Below are 22,578 nucleotides of genomic sequence, written 5' to 3'. Positions count from 1 at the left end.
CCCAACTCCCTTTCAGGTGTACAGAAAAGGGGCCCAAAAGTGGATGTCAGGCAAAGCCAGGGTTACAGACCCCTCGGACAGCTCCTCTGCCCCACTGCTGAGAGGAGGGAGGACCAGCAGGCTAAGGGCCTTGGGGAGACTCTGCAGTAGAAGCCCAGACCCCAGGGCTGGCAGGCAGGGCTCCCCATGCACACACAGCCATTCTCTACCCTTGACCTTGGGTGATTTGTGTCTCCTCAGTTTCCTCATCTATACAAGGGGGAGATAACTAGTCTCCCCCCAACAGGGTAGGTGTGGAGATTTAAGATGATGCCTATGATGTGCCTAACCCATGGTGCCCTTCACCAACCCCCACCTATTGCTGTCATTTCCTAGGCTCTTGCCCAGGGGATGCTGCTGACATGCTATGTGACCCTGGGCAAGTCCCTTCCCCTCTCTGGGCCCCAACTTTCCTGTCTGCTCAAGGAGAGCTGGGTGAGAAGCCCCAAGGGCCAGAACCTGTAAGAAAACTAGGATTCTGGATGAAGAGGTTGCATAGGGAGGCCCTGGACCTGCAGGGACAGTGAGGTCCAAGGTGGAAGTTAGGTTGGGGAGGGGATCTGGGCAAGGGAGGCCGAGTCATGGCCCTGCCTGCAGCTGGCCACCTACGGGAATCCCCAGGCTAAAGTTAACCCCGCGTTGGCTGAAACCAGAACTCAGGGGTAACCAAAAGAGAGAAGTAAGGGGAAGAGAAACCCAGCCTGCAGCCAGCAAGGCGTGGGACGTGTGACAAACAGGGCCAGGTGTGGCCAGGGACTAGGACAGGGGCAGTTTCAAGGCTACAGCCGGATGTTTGTGCAGCTCCCAGGTGGGGGTAGCAGAGCCCTCCCCAACCCAGCCCCCTGGAGCCCTGGCTGGTCATGGTGCTGCCCTCTGGCTGCCTCCCCGAGCTCAACTTTGAGTCCTGGAGTCCTGGAGGGCCCAGCCTCAAGGCATCTAAGAACCAGCCAGTGGTGGTCCTCCATTGCCAGTAGGGCCCCAAGGAAGGGATAACCAGGGTCACAGAAGGAATCAGCACTGGAGGGAGCACCTGGGGACTGGAACTCCAGCCTCAGGTCCTCCCAGCAGCAGAATGAACAGATGATAGGACCAGTGGGTGAGCACAAGCATCCTGATCTCCCAAGACCCCATGATTCCAAAGGGACTCAGGGAGACACAGCCCAGCCTTTCCGGAGGAAATTCATCCCCTGTGTCCTGGCCTGTTAATGCACTTCCCTTTGACCCTAAGTCCTGCTGGTAGAGATTCATCACCAGCACAGTGCACCCTGTAGCAGCTTTCTAATAGCCATACGTTCAGACAGCCAAATTTCACAGCTCCAAATAGCCCCAGATAAGTGCTGTGGACCAATTCCACAGTGGGGAACAGTGGCACACAGGCAGATGACAAGAGAAGGTCTCATCTGAGCCCATCCTTGTGAAAAGGACATGACTGCATGCAGAGAAAAGTCTGGAAGCATACACACCAACATACTAACAGGAGTCCTCTCTGGTAGTGAGATGTTTGCTTTATTTTCCTCTTCATCCTTTTCTGTATTTTCTGATTTCTCAAAGAAAATGTGTTATTTTTATTTGTTATTTTTTTATAGTTTATTTATTTTAAGGGAGAGAGAGAGAGAGAGAGAGAGAGAGAGAGAGAGAGAGAGAGAGAAAGGGGCAGAGAGAAAGGAGAGAGAGAATCCCAAGCAGGCTCCTGCTGTGAGTGCAGAGCCCAACATGGGGCTTGATCTCACAACTATGAGATCATGACCTGAGCCAAAATCAAGAGTTGGATGCTCAGCCAACTGAGCCACCCAGGCGCCCCAAACATGTATTACTCTTATAATCAGAAAACAAAACAAGAAACTGATTAAGATCAATGATCCTCTAAAAATGGCGTATTGGAAGATTTGAACAGCATCTGAAGTCTTGAACATGATGTTATCCCAAAGAGGTCACAAGACAAGATGTGACACATGTGAACATGTGTCTCTGTCTCTATATCCATAGTTACATCCATACCTGTATCTGTGAGCTGGGGCTACCTGTGGCTGAAACTTTAGGTAAGGTTGGTTTTCACTTTGCACATTGGACTTTTATGATTTTCTACAGTGATTATACATTTATTGTATAATTATGAAAAATGAGGTTTTCCTCACTTAAGGAAGTGTCTTTTTTTTCAACCCTTAACATCCAGCAAATATTTCTTGCTCACCTGCTACGCCCATGACCTGCCAAGTGCAGGGTTTGGGATAACATTAATGGAGAGACAGAGGGCTATTCTCTCGGGCAGTGATACAACAGGGGACATGTATATGGAAAGAGTCATTACAATACTAATATGGACTCTTTCCCCTAAATCTCAGGTCCCGTTCACATCCACAATACTCCATTCTAGCTCCAGCTCCACTCAGGGTCAGAAAGCAGAAGGGAAGTTGCTAAGCCACTAATAAAAGAAAGAAGGTATTCTGGGAGTGGTGAATACCTACCTAGCAGCAGGCATTTGGCAAGGAAGATTAGAGGAAAGCAGTTGAAAACAGAAGAGTGAGCAATTGCAAACCAAGAGTTTAAGCAATTTCTGCAAAGAGTAATAAAAAGCTTCCTACACACAAAGCAGATTAGCGTGAGGCAAGGTCAGTCCAGAATCAGCAGATATGATGGAAAGAAGCACCTTCTGAAGCAGACAGGAATAAACTTTGAGAATTTTCCTCAGTTCTTGGACAGGAAGAATTATCTAGTATGCATAAGTTGGAAGACCTAGGTTGACAAACTTCTCTGCCACACAGATGACAATGTACCTTGGCAATCACTTCCTCTCCCCGTGTTCTGATCCAGTCAGTATTGATCATATTAGTTGCTACCTCCTATGTCCATTAATGCAGAATGCACGAGAAAGGTGCATAAATCCCTTCCCAGTATGCGTGGTTCGATGAATCACAGAAACAGGTTAGAAATTGTTACTGGAGCCTCACTCTACAGTACCTATAGTTCATTAATTCTAATCTTGTTTATGTTAGTAACATAGTAACTTGTAGATATGTCATTTCTTACATTCACAAAATCTCGAAATAAACTCTATATTGAAGCCTACGCTGCCAGCTATCTCGTCTATAAGTAACATGTGGACAGACACTGTATCCCAACTGTTCACTCCTCACTTTCTCCACAAGTTTTTAGCCCAATTCAGTGAGTCGGGTGCTGTGACCTAGAGCCCAAAAGAATAGCAAGTCAACAGCTCCCACTCCAGTCTGCCTACTGCCTGCCTCAGCTGCCCCTTCCAGGACCCCCATTGACAAAGGGAAAGATGTGACTCCTTCCAGGTATGCACACTGTTCACCTTACTCCCAGCTCAGGGCCAGGGAGTTACAAGGCTCTCAATACACAATTCGAATGAGGGGAGCAGGAAGGAAGAGATGGATGTGTGTGCACATGATGACTGGTGATGAATGAATGGATGTGTGGATGGATAACTGATGGGTGGGTAGAGGAGTCAATGTATTGATGGGTTCTTGGGTAGGTTAGTTTTGGATGGGTGAATGGGTAGACAGATAGTTAGATGGCTGGGAAGATCCTAACCATGAGAAACACAGAATCTTGGCCCCTGGCAGCTCTGTGCAAAGTGACTGAACCCAACATTTGGGTTCTGATGCCGACGCTGACTTGAGTGTGACCTTGGGGCCATGACCACCTGAATGTCTTTAGGCTTTGTCCGCTCACAGGCCACAAAGATGTCGGTCAGTATCTGCCCTGCCCACCTCACCAGCTCAGCTTCTGGGAAGTCAACTAAAAGGACAGGCAGGCACGAAGGTGCTTTTGGAACTCCAAAGAGTTTCCCGGCTGTGTTCTTGGTGTGGACAGACCTTGCAGATCATCGAGCTGACTCCCCGCTGGGGGTTGGATCACAGCTTGTGAGAAGAGCCTGAGCTTGGAGCTTGGAGCCTGGAGCCCAGACAAACCTGGGTTCTAGTCCTGGCTCCACCACTTTCCAAGTACATGACCTTAAGCAGGTGACTGTCTTCTCTGTGTCCTCTTCTGTCATGTGCAGGTGATGATGATCCCTCGGGGCTGTGTGAGGATTCAGGAGGATAATTCTGGAAAGCGCTCAGCACAGCACCTGGCAGGGCTAAAATAATGGACGTGAGGTCTGCTGTCTGGAGTCACAAAAAAGAGGCTCAACTGCTCTCTCCCCACAGTAGGATGCCCTGGAGGCCTGAGGTGTTCTAGGATGTCTAACTCACGAGTTCACAAAACCCTGAAATGTTTCTGTATAAATGTGCATTGTGGGGAGAGGTCCAGGGCTTTGTGCCTGGAGGTTAACCACACCAATCCAATCTAAGACCCTCATTTAGGAAAATAAGGCAAGAGGCTCATCCAAGAGCACTTGGTGAATCAGGGGATAGCAAAGCACACAGGGATTCAGTCCACTATGAGAATTTCCCTGCCCAGGAGCAGGGCCCTGCCCTGGAACACAGGCCTGAGTTAGTGTCACCACCACCTGGAAGCAGCGTGCACCAGGCAGAGGCTTCCAGGTCTAGGGTGGGTGGGGATAGGAATAGAAACAGCAGGGGCCACCATTTGGATGAAGCAGGGGGATTGTGGTGGAATTTCAACTTTGTTTTTAAATTCGTCTCTCAAAATTGTTCTACTCTCAGAATAATATTAAAATTGAGGGAGAAAGAGGTAGTGGCTGGTGGAAAAACAACTCGGCCCACTCCCCAGGGACCTGCAGTTCTAGTTCAGGAGCTTGTGTTAACAAAAATCAACAAAACCAGAGTTCGAAACAAAAAGAGCTGATCAAACATGAGTGTGACAAGGCGCCGGCCAGAGGACGTGGAACGGATAATGCAGGAAGGAGATTGCTGAGCCCGGAAGAGATTTCACTCCTACTTCAGGGCCATCCTAGCAGAGAGATTCGGGCACCTCTGGGGGCCCAGACTCCAGGCCCAGGTGGACACAACAGGAAGTAGATGCGCTACAGGGACACAGGTGTCAGCTCAGCCTAAGGAAGAATCACCTTGTTTGTTCTTCTAAGTTCCCCTCAAAACAGAGTTTATTGGTCTTGGTCTTCAGTTTTAAAATAATAACTGCTTACTGTAAACAACATGAAAGGCAAGAAAAACAAACAAGAGGGGAAAAACAAAACAAAACCAAACACCCCTCATACCTCACCCAGAGGAGCCAATGCTACTATTTTGAAGGATATTTTAATCCTATTTTCATTGTAAACTGTAACAACCACAAAATAAATAAAATGCGTCTGTCTGTTTAAATAGTAATAACAGCGGTAACAGTTGCACAACATTGTGAATGTACTAGATGACCAAACTGCTCATTTTTAAATGGCGAACTCTACATGATGTGAACTTTCCATGAACTAGCCCCACAGGCTCTGACCGTGACCAGGACCTCAGGAGCCCTTGCGTTAGCCATCTCCACACTTTGTCCAATAGTTTTATGTCCTCCGGGTGCCCTTGAACCAACTGTTTGTCGGCTTCGCCTGTTTTTTAACTTCATATAGATTCAGTGAGGCTGCGTGTGTTTTCTCTCTCTCAACACTGCGTCTTTGACATCCACCCATGCTGATGAGGCTCCTTTTCACTCCCGGAGGAGCCACCACCAGGCTGTGCGCCTGGCCTCCAGAGCCAGCCCGCCACCACCTCTGGAGCCCCAAGTTAGGGTTTCTCCGGGGTTCTATCAACATGCAACCCACGTTGTTTTGGTTTGTTTTGTTTTTAAAAATGGAGACAGCTTAGTTTTTTTTCTGATTACAAAAAGGAATTCAAAGATTCTTCTAAAATAAAACAGAAGAACAGCATAAAGAAGTTGCCAGCACAGCCTGGAGACTGTGGTGGTCATACGTGGAGTATGTCCTTCCAGACTTGACCTTGCACTTCACGTAGGCAACAAACAGACAATAGATGATAGACACATGGAGAGCTTTTTCTTTTGTTGCTGAATAACACACCCACACAGGGGCAGGTAAACCTTGGTGTGCATCACATTTGTGAATGTGCAGCTCTAAAAGCCTGTCTCAGGACCCACCAGGTACCACAGTTTGCACAGGACACAGCCAATGCCCCTGGCCTCGACCCCCCGGCTCACATCCCACCCCTGACTTCCGGTTGACCATTGCCACGTTGATCAAAGGTCGTGCCTGTCTAAGCGTCTGGAAGCATGCTACAGACTGACTTCCAGAAGGCAGCACCCCACCTCTCAGAGCCCTGAAGGCCCCCCTGGAAGCCAAGGAAGGGGCAGCAAGGGCAAGGACAGACAGGCACCTGAGGACACTGCCCTCCTACCTATCCCACCCTGACTCCTGCTCTGCTCTGAGGCAGGGGGCAGAGAGGGGCTCCAGGGCTTCTTCCCAGCTCCTGGTGGCCCCTCCTCAGGAGGTCTCAGACCCCTCTCCCCGATGGTTGCTCTGTGTCTCCTTGGCAGCCCCGAGCTCCAGGTGGGAGGAGAAGCTTGGGGCTGTGAGCTCGTCCTCTGGCTGCTCTGGAGGTGCTGGGAAGGTGTGAGGGCTGCGAGTCGGGGACTATGGGCTGGGGTCTGTGGGGTCTGCACATGTAGGGCTGTGGGAAGGCATGGGAGGCCCTGATGCTGGTCTCCACAGTCAGGACCCTGGGAGGGATTTGGTCTCCTCTGCCCCAGATAACACAAGGCCCCTCAGTTTCTGAGGCCAGAGACCCAAGTGTGGTCTTCCTGGGGAAGCTGCCCTTGATGTGGAGGTTGGAGGGGAAACCTCCAGCCCCAGCACCTCCAGCAGCACAGCCTGGGGCCCCCACCCTGGGGGAGGGGTCTCAAAGCCTGGGCTGTCAGGCCCATCAGGGGCCCCAGCTGCCCCAGGAACCAGAGGGGATGTTGAGGGGTGTCACTGGGGAAGAGCTGGGACCTTAGAGACTGGGCTCTACCCACTCAGCTTTCACAGGAGAAACTGTGGCCTGCAGAGGGCAAAGGGCTTGCCAGGGTCACACTGTGAGCCCGGCCACCAGACTCAAAGCCAGTGCTCTCCCCCACATGGCACTCACATGCCCTTGGCCCTGAGGGGGCCCTCTCTCTGCTGGGCTCCAGACCTATGACCTGCACCCTGAAACTCAGCATCAACTACTCTGGGCTGAAAATCCCTCAGGGTCTGCAGTCAAGTCCAGAAAGTCAGCATTCTCCACTCCAGGCCTCCCAGCCTCAGGCTCCTCTCTGGTCAACAGGCCTCAGGCTGGCTTCGTTCATGCAAACCCAGCACCTGCCTACCTTCGTCTGGGCCTGCAGAGCTGCAGCACATTCAAGGCTGAGCATCGCAGCCCAGTCTCTCAGCTTCTCACTCAAGATTCCACCAGCCAAGGTCCAGGCTCAGGGGCAACACCCACAGGGATCCCTGTGTGATCCTTCTGTAAGTAGGTCTCAGTCCCACCCTGAGCAGACAGCATCCGAGGGGGCCAGGGGAGTGGTGCCTGGTGCTTATCTGTTGTAAACATGAAGGATGCACAGTGTCTCAGAGAAAAAGCTGTCCCCTCCTACAGCCCTTCCTTCCAGGCCTCAGGGAACAGAGTGACCACACTGCCCCATACCTCACATCTCAGGTCTCTCCTAATAGGCCAGCCCCTCTGCTCTCAGCACTCTCCCAGCCCAAAGGGCCTCAGGTCCCTCCTGCAGAGAGGAGCTCAGGCGTGTCAGGAGCTGACCCCAGAAGCATGATTGCCAATTGCCGAGTGGTTGAGGGCCTAGCCAGACAGTAACGGTGCACACTGCAAAGGTGTCACCCACACGGGGGATGTCACCACCTCCCTCACTGTCCTCCATGGGCCATAAGGGAGGCATCCCAGCCACATTTCTGGTCAACGGCCCCGAGTGTCCCTGTACAATGTACCACACACACACACACTCACATTCACACTCACACAAATGCACAAGCACACACAAGTCACACCCTCACGCACATGCTCACACATCCACACACTGGTACAGGCACCAAACCTCAAACTGACAGTGCCCTCTAGTGGCTGCTGTTGTCACTTCTCTGAAAGGTCACAGTCAAACTGGTAATAACCACAGGAATCAGAACTCCCAGATGCCCAAGTCTGGGAAGATTATTCTCTCCTTCCACAGAGGGGACTTGGCCAAGGCTATACAGAAGGTAACATTGAGCCCTGGTCCCTGACTTCCAGGCCAGTGTTCTCGCCCACGAGGCCTAGGTGCTCAGATTCCAATTCATTCCAGTTCCCAGGGTCCTGCTAGAGCCCAGAGACGGAGCCTGCTCCCAGGAGAGGGGCTGGGACTGAGGAGCTGAGGATCTCAAACCCCCACCTCCCTCACAGGAAAGGTGCATGGCCCCCCGTGAGGGAAGAAGGCGCCTTGGGGAAGAGGAATTTCCAAACAATAGGATCTCAAACCCCCACCTCCCTCACAGGAAAGGTGCATGCCCCCCCCCCCCCCCCCCCCCCCCCCGTGAGGGAAGAAGGCGCCTTGGGGAAGAGGAATTTCCAAACAATAGGGTCCCCGAGAGGGGTCTCCTCTGTGCTAGATGGGAGGGGGTTGGGAGGGGAGGGGGCTGCACTTTATGGAAACACAAAAATATGAAGAATACCAACATAGACCTGCCACACAGAAGCAACACACGCTAACCTGTGGCCAACTAGCTCACTTCTTTTCCTAAGAGAAGAAAAACAATTGGTCAAGCTGGACTCCACTTTTTTCCACCCCCACCCCAAGTCCCATGCTCTCCCTACTTCCTGGAAAGAAAACAAGCACCATTCATTCCCCAGGAAGCAGCTGATCTGCTCCAAAGCCTGGCAATACTTTAGGCCCTGGGGACACGGCTGTGGCCTCAGAGACCAAGTCCCAGAGCAAAGTTCCAGTGGGGTGCCAGAGGCCAGAACAAACAACACATTATGCTGTAATATGTAGTGTGATGAGTTCTTTAGGCAAAGGAAGGGGTTGAAGGGAAAGAGTGGTAACTGTTAGTTTAGATGGTCAGGAGAGGCCACCCCTGAAGGAAGTGAGAGGACCAGCCGAGGAAGATGCCTTTGGAGAAGAGTGCTCCCTGCAGAAAGAACAGTAAGTGCAAAGGCCCTGGGGTGGGATGTGCCTGACAAGTTGCTAGAACAGCAAGGAGGCCAGTGTGACCTGATCCAAGGAAGGGCAGAAGGCAGGAGAGGGAGTCAGCTGTCCCTGGGGACTTGCAGCTCATACTTAGCACCTTGTATTTTGTTCCAAGTTTTCTTTTTTTCTTTTTGAGAGTGAGAGAGAGAGAGACAGAGAGAATGAGTGGAGGAGGGGCAGAGAGAGGGAAAGAGAGAGAATCCCAAGCAGGCTCCATGCTGTCAGCATAGAGCCCAACTCCAGCTCAATCTCAGGAACAGTGAGATCATGACCAGAGCCAAAATCACGAGTCAGATACTTAACTGACTGAGCCACCCAGGCGCCCCATTGGAGCAAGTTTTCAAATGTACCTGAACATCATGTTGACTTTATCCTACTCCTTCTAACTTCCTACATATAACCAAGCAGGCTCTAACCACTGAGCTCAGGGTTCAGTGTGTGACTAGACAGCGTAGTACTGGCATCCTAGGCGATGGATAAACATTTGGGCAGGTCCCATTCCTCCTTCACAAGCACTGGCCCAGGGAACCCCTGGACATCTCTGGTGCACACCCCAGACCTGGAACTGCAGGGACACAGAGCATCTATATTCCTGCAACCACCAGGACACGGGGTGTGTATGTTCACTTTCACTATGAGCTGCAGCCAGCTCTCGGAGCAGCTGGACTAATTTATCACCCAGCGACAGGCCACAGCCCCACTCACCATGTTCGCGCCCTTCCTTGGATTGTTGGCACTCCCAGTTTACTCCCCCAGTGGTGTGCATGACCCCCAACCACACTTCTCGACACTGGTGATGGTTAAAGAGAACCCACTGGTGGTGGTTAAAGCCCATGGGCGTCAACCAACAGTCACTAAACCCCACTGTCCTGGTCCCCATTCTGCCCTGCCTAGTATGACCCTGGATTCTAGAGCCTCAGTTTCCCATCACTCAGTCACTTGGTCACCCTGAGCCCGCCCTGCCATCCTGGTCTCTGCTAGCTCATTTGGGTCCCCATGCACGGGAGCCCCTCCCTGCGCTCGTAGTGGAGCCTGGGAACACCTCCCTGGGATCCACACTCTGGGCAGAAGCTGGGCCAGTGATGTGTCCATAACAGGGACTTCACCAGGTCACCTCCTGCGTTGGGAAAAAGAAGACCCAGATTCTAGGTCCTCCAGGATAGAGAGGGAAAATTCTGAGTGGGCGATGGAGAGAACCAGGTCCTTCCTCTTCTTCTTCTTTCTTTTTTTTTTTTTTTAATATTTATTTATTTTTGAGAGACAGAGACAGAGTCTGAGGGAGGGAGGGTCAGAGAGAGAGACACACACACACACAGAACCCGAAGCAGGCTCCAGGCTCTGAGCTGTCAGCACAGAGCCCAACGTGGGGCAGGAACTCACAAATGGCAAGATCATGACCTGAGCCAAAGCTTAACTGACTGAGCCACCCAGGTGCCCCAAACCAGGTCGTCCTTGTTTATAACCTTGAAGTTGCCCAGAAGGCCAGGAAGGAGAAGAGCACTCATCTCAGGCAAGAGGATCTAAGCTTCTCTTAATTAGAATCAGCTTCCCAACTTTTGTCCGCTTAAAAAGGTACAGAAAGTTTGCACCTTGAACAAGTTCTCAGGGGAATTTACCAATCAATTGGGGGAAAATTGACATCCTACCACATTGAATCTTTCAATCCATCAATAGCCTTTCCTTCTTCCATTAATAGGTTTTAATCCTTCACAATGAATGTGCATGTAGACTTTTCCCTGTAGACAAGCAGCTTGGACATCTCTTTAGATTAGTCCCTAGTTAACTGATATTTTTAATGAGTTGTAAATTGTAGCCTTCTCAGATGTCACTTTCTAATCATTGGCTGATGTATAGAGATACATTTCCATTTTTGATATTGGATCTGGTAAATCTGTTACACTTTTTTATAGGTTCTATTAATTTATCTGTACATTCTGTGGGATTTGTTACACACTTAAGCATATCATCTGTGAATAACAACAATTTGTTACTGTTTTCTCAATTCTTAATATTTTATTTATTTGCCTTGCTTACTCCCTCTGCTGGTACTGTAATACAGGTGCAACAGCAGGGGGGAAAAATGGGCATCCTTGTCTTATCACAAAGAGATATTTTTAACCATTTCATTATGAAACACAATGCCTGCTAGAATTTTCTTTAAAGATTCTCTCATAGATCAAGGAAGCTCTGTCATATTCCTTGTATGATGGGTTTTTTAAAGTCATGTATTGGATTTTATTCAACGCTTTTTCTGCATTTTATTATATGGTGTTTGGGGTTTTTTTTTAATGTTGTAAATTGCATAGATTTTCTAGTGTTCAACCAATCTTGCACTCTCAGAATGCATGAACCAGACTTATCCTTTATGTAATATCCTGCAGTATAGCTGGAATTCAGTCTGCTTATACTGTGTTTAAAATATTTGCATCTGTATTTACTCCTAAGAGAGAGCTATAATTTTTCTTTTGCTGCACTTGTCAGGTTTCACAATTAAGGTTGTGTTAGTTTCATAAAATGAGACAATGTTTATTCTCCAAAAGAATTGTTTTCTTCTCTGAAAGAACCTGTGTAAGGTTAGAATTGCTGACGAGTGAAGCTCTCCGAGACAGTTTTCTTTGTGGGAAAATTTTGGGCTACTGATTCAATGCCTTTTTTTTTAAGTGTATTTATTTATTTTGAGAGAGACAGCGCAATTGGGGTGGGGGGCAGAGAGAGAGCAAGAGAGAGAGAATCCCAAGCAGGCTCTGTACTGTCATGCAGAGCCTGATTTGGGGCTCAAACCCACAAACCGTGAGATCATGACCCGAACCAAAGTCAAGAGTCAGATGTTTAACCGACTGAGCCACCGGAGCACCCTGGTTCAATGCCTTTTGAAGAACTGAGATTTTCTATTTCTCCTTGAGTCAAATATACATGTTGGATTAGATTTTTCTAGGAATGTTCTCATTTCATGTCAAATGATTGTCATAATGCTGTTATAATAGACTGTCATTATCCATTTTGGGTATTCCGTGTCTGGAAAAAAATGTCCCCTTTTTCATTCCTGATTTGTATAATTTTTGCCTTCTTTCTTCAGCTCTTGATTAATTCACCAAATAATTTTCAATTTCAGTTGTATCATAAAGCAACCAAACTGTGCTCTCTTGTTGTATCATAAATACTGACTGTTTATTATCTATTTCTTCAGTATTTGTATTTCCTTTTCTGTCTGCCTTCATTCTATTTTTCTTTGGGATTATTTTGTTCTTTTCTAGCTTTGCTGAGTATATGCTTGGCTCATTAATTTTCAGCCTTTTTATTTTCTGTCAAATTTATATAAACATTTTAAGGTTTCCTTAAATCAGTTTTCTTCTGTGTACCACATTAGCTGTGTCCCTTAGGTAGGGATTTCATTGTTCAGTTCAAAATGCCATTTTATTTCTCATTTTAGTCCTTCTCTAAACCATGGAGAGCATATTTATTTATTTCCAAACATAAAAAGATGTCTAAACATCATACTCAATGATGAAAAACTGAGAGATTTTCCCCTAAGATCAGGAACAAGGATGTCCATTCTCACCACTTTTAGTTAAGAAAGTACTGGAAGTTCTAGGCATGGCAATCAGACAAGAAAAAGAAATAAAAGGCATCCAAACACATGAGGATATCTAGTATTTCTTTGTCATTGATTTCTAGTATTTTGCTTAGAGAACATGCGCTGAATGATTTCCGTCATTTGAAATTTAAGCTTGCTTTATAAACCAGTATATGGTCCACTTTTGTCAATGGCCCTTTCTGCTTGGAGGGAATATACATACTGTAATTTTGGATTCATGTCCTATGAATAAATCCATTAGGTCAAGTCAGTTAAGTATTCCAATCTGCTATCTTCCTCTTCAAGTTATTTCAGGTAATGCTTCTTGGCCATAAAGCTTTTAAATATGATATCAATATAACTACACCAGCTTTCCTTTCCGCAGTAGGAGTTATGCAGTATTTTTCCATCCATTTATATTTAATTTATCTGAATAACCTAGCCCACCACTCCTGTAAATGGAAACTCTTCTCCAAATGGCTTTCTTCATGCAACATTCATTTGTGAAATGTGTACCAAGCATTTACACTGTATAAGAGTAATGTCTGGGCTCCTTACATTTCCAACATTTTAGTTGCCTTTGTATGATGGAACTTCTTTTCCTTTTCTCTCCAATATTTGAGGCTGGGGCAGAATTACTGGGCAGCTCTCCATGCTTCCAGAGCATGTGTGCAGACCTCTGTTAATGGGCATTGTCAGTCAGTGATCATATGGAACACACCAAAAAGTGGCTTCAAACAAGGAAAGAATTATTGGCTCACGTAACTGGGAATCCAGATGTGGAACCCTCAGAGCTACATGAACCCAGAGGTCCTAGCCCTGTTCCTCTAGGATTCTCCCTGCTCTAACTTTATCCCCACATTGGCTGGCTTCCCTCATGAAGGCAAAACAGCTTCAGTAGGGCAGGTCTTCACCCCTGCACATGACACATCCAAAGAAGGTGGTCTTGAACCTGGTTTCTGATGGGTCTGCACAATATACTGGTACTACCTGAAAGTGGCCACCTGCAGCCGCACTCAGGGGTGACCCTGAAAGACAGAAGTAGAGAACAGCATTCCCAGGAATAGAAGACTGAGAGGTACATTTCAGGTCTACTTAGCCCGGATTGAGAGATGGCAAGAAATCTGGGTTCACAGTGATTAAGAGTTGCCAGTGGTTTGTCTGGATGGTCGTGTTATAGACTAAATATTTGTTTTCAGGCCCCTCCAAATTCAGATGTTGAAGGCCTAACCACCAATATGATAGTATTTGGAGGTGGGTCTTTAGGAGTTAGGTTTTGGCGAGGTCATGAAGGGACCCTTGTGATGAGATTATAAGAAAAGAGAATGCTCTCTCTCTCTTTCTATCTATCTCTTCCCCTCCACACATTCACATACCTAGTAAAGGCCATGTAAGTACACAGTGAGAAGGCGAGTGTCTTCAAGCCAGAAAGAGAGCCCTCACCAGGAAGTGAATCTTCCAGTACCTCAATCTCAGACCTCCCAGCCTCTAGTGACAAATAAGTGTCTGTTTTTCAAGCCCCTCAGTCTATGGTATTTTGTTATGGCAACCCAAGCAGACTGAGACAGTCAGGGACTCAGAAAGATCAAGGGTCCGTATTTGAAAATTAATGACAAAGAATGAGAAGAAGTATAGGGATACACCTCTTAGAGCGGACAGCATGTGAAGCCAGTCCCATCCCATATCATCAAGTGACATATGAACACTCTCGGTGGAGGAGAGCTCACTAATCATGTGGACAAAATGATACACTTCATGATGTCAGGCAGCATCATTCCCAGCCACTAATGTTTGCCCAGTGGGTTTAATCAAGGCTGAACTGGCTACTGCTGCCACCTAGTGGCTGATTTGCCAAGAGCAGAAACCAACTAGGAGCCCTAGCATAGCACCATTCCCTGGGGAACCAAGCCAGCCACCTGGTGACAGGTTGGTTCCATTGCACTCCTTCCATCATGGAAGGGGCACAAATTCTGGATATGTATTTGCCTTTCCTGCCTGTAATGCTTCTTCCAGTAACACCATCTTTGGACTCTTGGGATGCCTTAAATACCACCATAGCATTCCCCCACAGCAGGGTCTAATCAAAGAAGGTATTCGACCACAAAAGAAATGTATGGAATTAACTGGTCGTATCTCATACCCCATCACCCAGAAGCTGCTGGCCTCTTTAAAAGTGGAGTGGCTTACTGAAGACTCAGTTATGGCACAAGTTAACCATGAAATAGGGTCTTCTGTCTTATAGGATGCAGTTTATGCTTTGAATCAGAAACACTTATATGATGCAGTCTCTCCCCAGAGCCAGGATACACAAGTCTGGGAATCAAGGGATAGACCTGAGAGTGGCTTCTTTTACAATTAATCCTAATAATTCACTCAGGGAATATTTTCTTCCTGTGTTGGCAGCTTTGAGCTCTGCTGCTTTGGAAAATGAGTTCCCAAGAAGACAATCCTTCCACAAGGGCAAACTACAATGGTTCTATTGAACTGAAACCAACAGACAGAGAAAGGGGCTACTCTACTGGTGGGGCAGATTCATCCAGATTACTAAGGAGAGATCAGGTTGGTGCTACACAGTGGGGGCAGGGGAGCCTTGTCTACCAAAGCACTAAGCATCTTAGTGCTTCTTAATACTCAGAGCCTTTAAGAATGAGGGTTTAGGGGCGCCTGGGTGGCGCAGTCGGTTAAGCGTCCGACATCAGCCAGGTCACGATCTCGCTGTCCGTGAGTTCGAGCCCCGCGTCGGGCTCTGGGCTGATGGCTTGGAGCCTGGAGCCTGTTTCCGATTCTGTGTCTCCCTCTCTCTCTGCCCCTCCCCCGTTCATGCTCTGTCTCTCTCTGTCCCAAAAATAAATAAAAAAAAATGTTGAAAAAAAAAAAAATTAAAAAAAAAAAAAAAAAGAATGAGGGTTTAGATCTCCCCCTTAACCACCAGGTGAGGATCCATGACCAGCTGAGGTCCTAAGGAAAAGAGAAATACCGAATTGGTAGAGGAATAAAAGCCATAGATATCAACTATGGCCTCATGACTAGGATCATCAGACTTAGCAAATAATATAGATGGATTTCAGGTAAACAACAAATAAGCTTTTTAGTATAAGTATATCCTATGCAATATTTGGGACATACCTATACTAAAAACTATTCATTGTTTCAGCACCTGTATTTTATCTGGCAACTTTATTCATGACCAATAAAAAAAACTTGCACTTTTTTTTGCTTGTTATATGTATATATGCATTTGTATTTATTAACTATTTTCTCTTTTCTGCTTCTTATTATCATTTTACATACAAGTTGTTGGAGGTTAGCAGAATATTCAGTGGAATTGTGATTGACTTTGAGGAGAAATTAATATAAGTGGCTATGGTACAATGACTCTTGGGAGCGCATGCCTCCTCATTTGGGAGAGTGAGGGCGTAGAGATAGGTGCATCTATTGGATAGAAAGTTGTCTTGCCAGCTGGTGCAAAGCTAGACTTTGCCAATAGAGGGTGCTGGAGGGATACTGCAAGGCCATACCAACAAAAGGGCACCTCACTCATTTTCCTTCCTTTTTATTGAGTACAGATGTCAGTGGGCAGGTGTGTCAAAGGCCCAGTTTCACCTCAGCAGCCCTGACTGACCAGCTCCAACACCTTCAGGGCCTCTCACACCTCTCACACCTTCAGGGCCAGGGTGGGCCACTTCTGCACACTAGCCCTTGCCCAGGCCCTCTGGCAAGATTCTGGTTTGCATTGCCTGAGACCAGCTGATGTCGCACAGCCTCCCCACTCAGACTACACCTTTTCCTTTCTGAAATATTCATGCATCCATTCATTCATCCATTCAGTCAAGTCTTTAATGATCATTTACTGCCAAGCAGTGTTCTAATAAACACTGTGTATGAGTCTTTGTATAAACATATGCTGTCTTTTCTCTTGGGTATATCCTTAGGGGTGGAATGACTGGGTATATGGTAGATGTAGTTGGCTGCTTAACTTTTTAAGCAACCACCAAACTGTTTTCCAAAGTGAATGTACAATTATACATGAACAGCGTAGAAACAGAAGTGGACATAGAAATGAACACAACAAAGTCCTTGCCTTACATTTAAAAAAGGGAGAGATTGGGGCACCGGGGTGGCGCAGTCGGTTAAGCGTCCGACTTCAGCTAGGTCACGATCTCACGGTCTGTGAGTTCGAGCCCCGCGTCAGGCTCTGGGCTGATGGCTCAGAGCCTGGAGCCTGTTTCCGATTCTGTGTCTCCCTCTCTCTCTGCCCCTCCCCCGTTCATGCTCTGTCTCTCTCTGTCTCAAAAGTAAATAAACGTTGAAAAAAAATATATATATATATAAAAGGGAGAGATCATAAACAAACATACTTATACACATAAATGGTAACAAGTCATGTTAAGCTGTGATAAGAAATTTGAATGTGTTTCCAAATTTAAAAGAAAAGGTTTATGCCATACATATTATTTAGCTACATTTTTTTCACTCAACATTATGTTTTTGAAATCTAGCCATAATAATAATATCTAGTTTATTGCTGAATAGTCCATCTTATAAAGGTAACACTATATATATGTATACCTGTTTACATAAGCATATATATATTTTTACAAATGTATATACCTTTTCGGGGTGCTAAATAATAAAGTCTTTATTATTATACAAACTAGGGCAATATGAGGCATAATTCTCCAGGTTGCATGACTGGGGTCTGGAAAAACTGTCACAAGCATCACCAGATAAATAGATAGATATAGATATAGATATATAGATATAAAGATATAGATATAGATATGACATATATATCATATACATATATACGTATATGTCACTATATACATGTATATTTATATATATCACTATACACATAAATACCATTTTATACAAATATATCCCTATACACACATATATATCACTATACACATAAATACCATTTTATACATATATATCACTATACACACATATATATCACTATACACATATATATCATTATGCACATAGGTATATATACTATACTGATATATGATATATACTATATCCATGGTATATACTAGGCATTTAGGTTTCCAATTTTTTGCTGCTACAAATAATGCAGCAATTAGGAAATAATGCTGTTCCAATACACCCAGAGGTGGGGCCACTGAGTAAAAAGGAATGCATATTTTTCACTTTTCCTGCTCCCTGTTGTGACTGCACTAATTCACATGCCCACCAGCAGTGTGGGGGTCCTACTTCCCACCAAAAGACATTACCAAGTGTTTTCCTTTTTTACCCCCATGTTCTTACAGCAACCCTCCCTTATAGCTCTGAGATAATGCAGGCAAAATCCCACTTGTGTGCCAGATGCCAGGTAAGGCTCTCACTGCAAAACGTCTTGAATCTCCCTCTTTAGAATGAGCAAAGGAGACAGACTCATTCACCCTTGTTTTCTCCAAGCACACCTAATGCAGTGCTTCACACACAGTAGGGTTCTTTTCCAGTTCTGCCACTAATCTAATAAACTCCCCAAGATTCAGTTTCCCAGCCCATGTTACTAAACTGTCACTACACCCAGTGGTTTGCTGGTAAATGTTGAACAACCCACTCAGCGAGTGTATGTTGGCAGGGTGGAGGGGGAAGCCCTAATTGTAGCATTTGCCAATTTCCATGGTGTAACTACTCCCTCCATGGTTGATTTCGAGCTACTAAGAGACTTCACCGAACATAGAAGAAATGTGTTCAATCAATAATCCTCGTGAGCTGGTGCAAGCAGTCTCCAACACACCACTGACTAACTGCGGAGGCCTGGTCCTTCTTTCTCTGGTCTGGGCCAGCAATAGTCAGCTCCCTGTGCTTCTGAATGACTAGACAGCGACACCCGGTGGCAGAGCCAAGCAAATCCCAGATCACACAGAGAAGTGTCTAGAGGGTGGGAAAAGAAATGGGAAACCCCATCCCCCCCTCACCCCTACCTCCCAAAGGTTTCTCCCCTCTGTCTTATTCATTCCTGGGGTCCACCATCTCCAGAAAAGATTCAGTGCCTGGGAAGCACCAGGATGGTGTCTTCCTCCCTGTTGGGCAGAAGTGGCTCCCAGGGTTGGAATAAGAAGTGAACTTCTATGACAGTAAATTCCCACGTCATGCCAGCAGGTCACCACTGCAGACCACCCACCAGTCTACACCCGACAGAGAATTACCAGAACAGCGTATAAACCCAAAGCAGTCACCACAGCATCCCTAGCACAAGAGTCACCGAGCTAACATATATAGCCGCATTTGTTCATGATGAGTCTTCCCTCCTGGGACCTGGAATTTGGCCCCATACCCCAACGCTTTCTTTGATCCAAGACTACCCTCTGTTTGATGTGTAACCCTTGGCTCCCAGATCTCAGAGCCTTATATCCCCACCTGTGGTAGGACAGGTGGAGAAATGAGGGTAGCCTCTGGAATAGAAAAACATTACATTTAACTCTTGGCCACCCCAATCCCCAACAGACTGCTGACCGCTAAAGGTTTATCTTTGAGGCTCCTGGGTGGCTCAGTCAGTTAAGCATCCGACTTTGGCTCAGGTCATTGAGCTCACGGTTCATGGATTCGAGCCCCCACATCAGGCTCTGTGCTAACAGCTAGGAGCCTGGAGCTGTTTCAGATTCTGTGTCTCTTGCTTTCTCTGCCCCACCCCTCTCAAAAATAAACATCAATCAATCAATCAATTTATCAATCAATCAATCAATTTACCTTTGAATCCTTTCAATAGTGTATTCTTCTAGAATGCTTCTGCTTAGTCCAGGAGTCCATTTTTTCCAGATACCTTGGAGGGGCAATGTGGAGAAAAAGTATTAATTCAAACATAAATCCCTGGCTGCTATTTCTACACACCCCCTCTGGCTGTATCCCCAAGCAAATGTCTCCCCACCCCAGGAGCTACTCCTGAAGACTTGTCCACCCCACCCCATGCCCTCTGCAATGATGAACCACTTCTAGGGACCAGCTCTGGCCAACACCCATTTCTCTCCCTCTGGAGGCTGCATATCTCTGCAAAGCCCTCTTGGGAAGGGTCTGAATCTCAGCCTTGTATGGAGTCCCTCTCCTAAGCCCTTAGTTTATTTATTGTCCAGCCTCATTTCGCCTAGAGGTAGTGGGTAGTACATTAGTGCACCTCTCAGCACCTTCTTTTACCCTTTTGATGAGTTAACTCCTTATAATAAATGTTTCCTGATCAAACTCGGCCCAAATTGACACAACATGGCATCAAAAGATGGCCTGAAAGCAGGGTGATTTCCAAACTGTTGCTATCATTGGATCTAAAAGCCAAAACCAAAATAAAAAACACCTTCTTCCAGAGAGAAGTGGGAGATGGGAAAGGGGAGGTACCATGAGGGAATTAGTTCAGGGTATATAGATACACCTCACTCACCTGTGACCCCATACAGTCAGATAAAACCTAAAGGGACCTGGGCATGGCGTGGGGGCGTGGGAAAAATTATTAACGCAAACATAACATAACCCTCCCCCCCCCCCCGGTACAGGTAGAAATCAATTACCATTAGCTAAAATAAGAAACCCACTCCATAGGAAATAAGACTGATCATTTGGGGGTAGTCTTTATCAAAAACTTCTTGAGAAAACTGCCTTCCTGGGGGATACAGTTCAATATTTTGCATCTGGCTTTCCCAAAACTTCTGGGCTCACCCCCCTCCATTCCATCCCATGTCCTCTGAGTTCTAACAGGTGAGACCTCCAGGCATTGGGTCCTGTACAATGCAAACAGCCACAGGGGAACACCTGAATGCAACTGTGATGACCAAACAACCCAACTGTGATCAATCCGAACTGGGGTTAAACCAGGGGGGACAGATCACCCAGTGAGAACACAGGACAGCCAATGTGGGGAGGGAACGAAGAATGGATGTAGGTTCCCTCTCTGATGAGCAGCATCAAGTACAAGATCTCCCAGGATTCGTGAGATTTAATCGCAGGACAGCTAAGTTAGAGCAGCCTGTCCAGAGGTGTATAAAAGAAATCAGAAATTTCTGAAGATGGCGGAGCAGCATGCAAGTTTCTTTTGCATCTTGTGTCCATGAAATACAGACAGATCAACACTAAACCAGCCTGCACACCTAAAAAACTGATTTGAGGATTAACAACACAACCATCTGCACAACCTGAACCAGAGAACTGAGCAGGTATGTGGCTCAGAGACGTGAACTGGGGAAAAGAGAAGCCGTGGAGGGCAGGGAGATGTTTTTGCTTGCAGAGAGAGGACAGAGACTGGGGGGGGAGGGGGGGGAGTACAGGAAAAGCACCCCCCCAAAAACAGAAGCTGGAGAGAAAATAGAAAAGTGGAAACAGCCACAAGGACTGAACTAAAAAGGGAGAAAGGAGAAAGGAGAGGGTTTAAATTCCATTAAGACTATAAACAGGGGGAGTGCAGAGGCTGAAACTCTGCAGCTCGATACCTGGCGGTGCTCTGGTGGGAAGGGCGAATCCCCAGGAGCAGAGTGAAGTCCAGGCAGTCCTGGGGCCACACAGGAGAGGCGGTTCCCCTGATGGAAGGACATTTGGTAGAGGCTGTGCCCAGTCCCAGCAGACCCCAGAGAACAACCACCTTCGCTGGTGCTGGAACAAGGTTGTTAAGAGTGAAGCCGGTGCCAGATGCGTGTTGTGATTTTCCACAATCCCTGAAGGGCTGCTGCTGCATGATCACATGAACTTTTTCTGGGGCGGGCTGGCACCCAGCCACAGTTTATGGGCATCAGCAACAGCACGGTCCCGCAGAACGTTCCTGGGTGGGGCCAGCACCCGGCCATTGCTCTGTGAGACCCTCTCCCAGAGGGTCTGAGTGGGTCAAAGCCACAGTCCCTCAGAAGCAAGGGGTCAGGAAACACAGCCGCATCTGAGATAAAATGCAGGAGGGAGGTGCTACCTGGCAAACTGACGGCTTGGTCGCAGTGTAAATGCAGGGAGTGGACGGACCGGAGACAAAGGAAGGGTGCCGATCAGGGAGAACAGAGTTCTAATACTAGAGACTGGGGGTAGATGGGTGACGCCATTTTTGCCCCTCCAGCGCATGCACATACACACCTACAAGCACCACAATAATCCACCCCAGTAAGCTAAGCAGCACCATCTAGTGGAGAATGGAGCCATTACACTAAGCCCCGCGCAACTGGGCCAACCTTGCTCTTCAGGAACACAAGTCTCTCCACCTGCTTAGTTTACAGACTATAAAGTGTTTCATAGTTTGACACCTAGGGGAAGACAATATGATTTCAATGGTATTTCAGTCTGTTCGCTGCTCCATCTATTCAATTTTCTTTTTTTTTTTTTCGTTTCTTTTCTTTTTCTTGAATAGGGAAAGAGAAAAAATGTATTTTTATTTTCAATTTTTATTAAAAGTATTTTTTATTTTTTTCTACAATATTTTCTTACTTTTTTGTAAATTTTTCAAATTCTGTTTTACTTCCATCATTTCATTTTATTCTATTTCATTGTATTCATTTTCACAGGAAGTTCATGACCACTAAACTACCCTGCAAGAAATTTTAAGGGGGACTCTCTGAGGGAGAAAAGACAAGGAAACAAAAAAAGACCAAAAGCAACAAAGACTAGAAAGGACCAGAGAACACCACCAGAAACTCCAAATCTAAAAGAAACATAATGGCAATAAACTCATATCTTACAGTACTCACTCTAAACGTCAATGGATTAATGCTCCAATCAAAAGACATAGGGTAACAGAATGGATAAGAAAACAAGACCCATCTATATGCTGTTTACAAGAGACCCACTTTAGACCTAAAGACACCTTCAGATTGAAAGTAAGGGGATGGAGAACCATCTATCATGCTATTGGTGGACAAAAGAAAGCCAGAATAGCCATACTTATATCAGACAATCCAGACTTTAAATTAAAGACTGTAACA

The 22,578-nt window shown here is 46.6% G+C and overlaps 1 long non-coding RNA gene across 1 annotated transcript; it reads right to left on the bottom strand.

Annotated features, from left to right (window-relative positions):
• Nucleotides 1–1,858: 1,858 nt before the first annotated feature.
• On the bottom strand, nucleotides 1,859–21,125 carry LOC125148989 (uncharacterized). Its single transcript, XR_007145768.1, has 3 exons — nucleotides 21,112–21,125; nucleotides 19,391–19,463; nucleotides 1,859–4,138 (listed from the first exon to the last, which is right to left on the bottom strand). It is a non-coding gene; the product is annotated as an uncharacterized LOC125148989 (long non-coding RNA).
• Between the last annotated feature and the right edge of the window lie 1,453 nt (nucleotides 21,126–22,578).

Source organism: Prionailurus viverrinus, chromosome D3 (assembly GCF_022837055.1).
Source record: "Prionailurus viverrinus isolate Anna chromosome D3, UM_Priviv_1.0, whole genome shotgun sequence".
Lineage (NCBI taxonomy): Eukaryota > Metazoa > Chordata > Mammalia > Carnivora > Felidae > Prionailurus > Prionailurus viverrinus.
The sequence above is the reverse complement of the archived record's forward strand: the minus strand, read 5'-3'. Positions and strand labels throughout refer to the sequence as shown.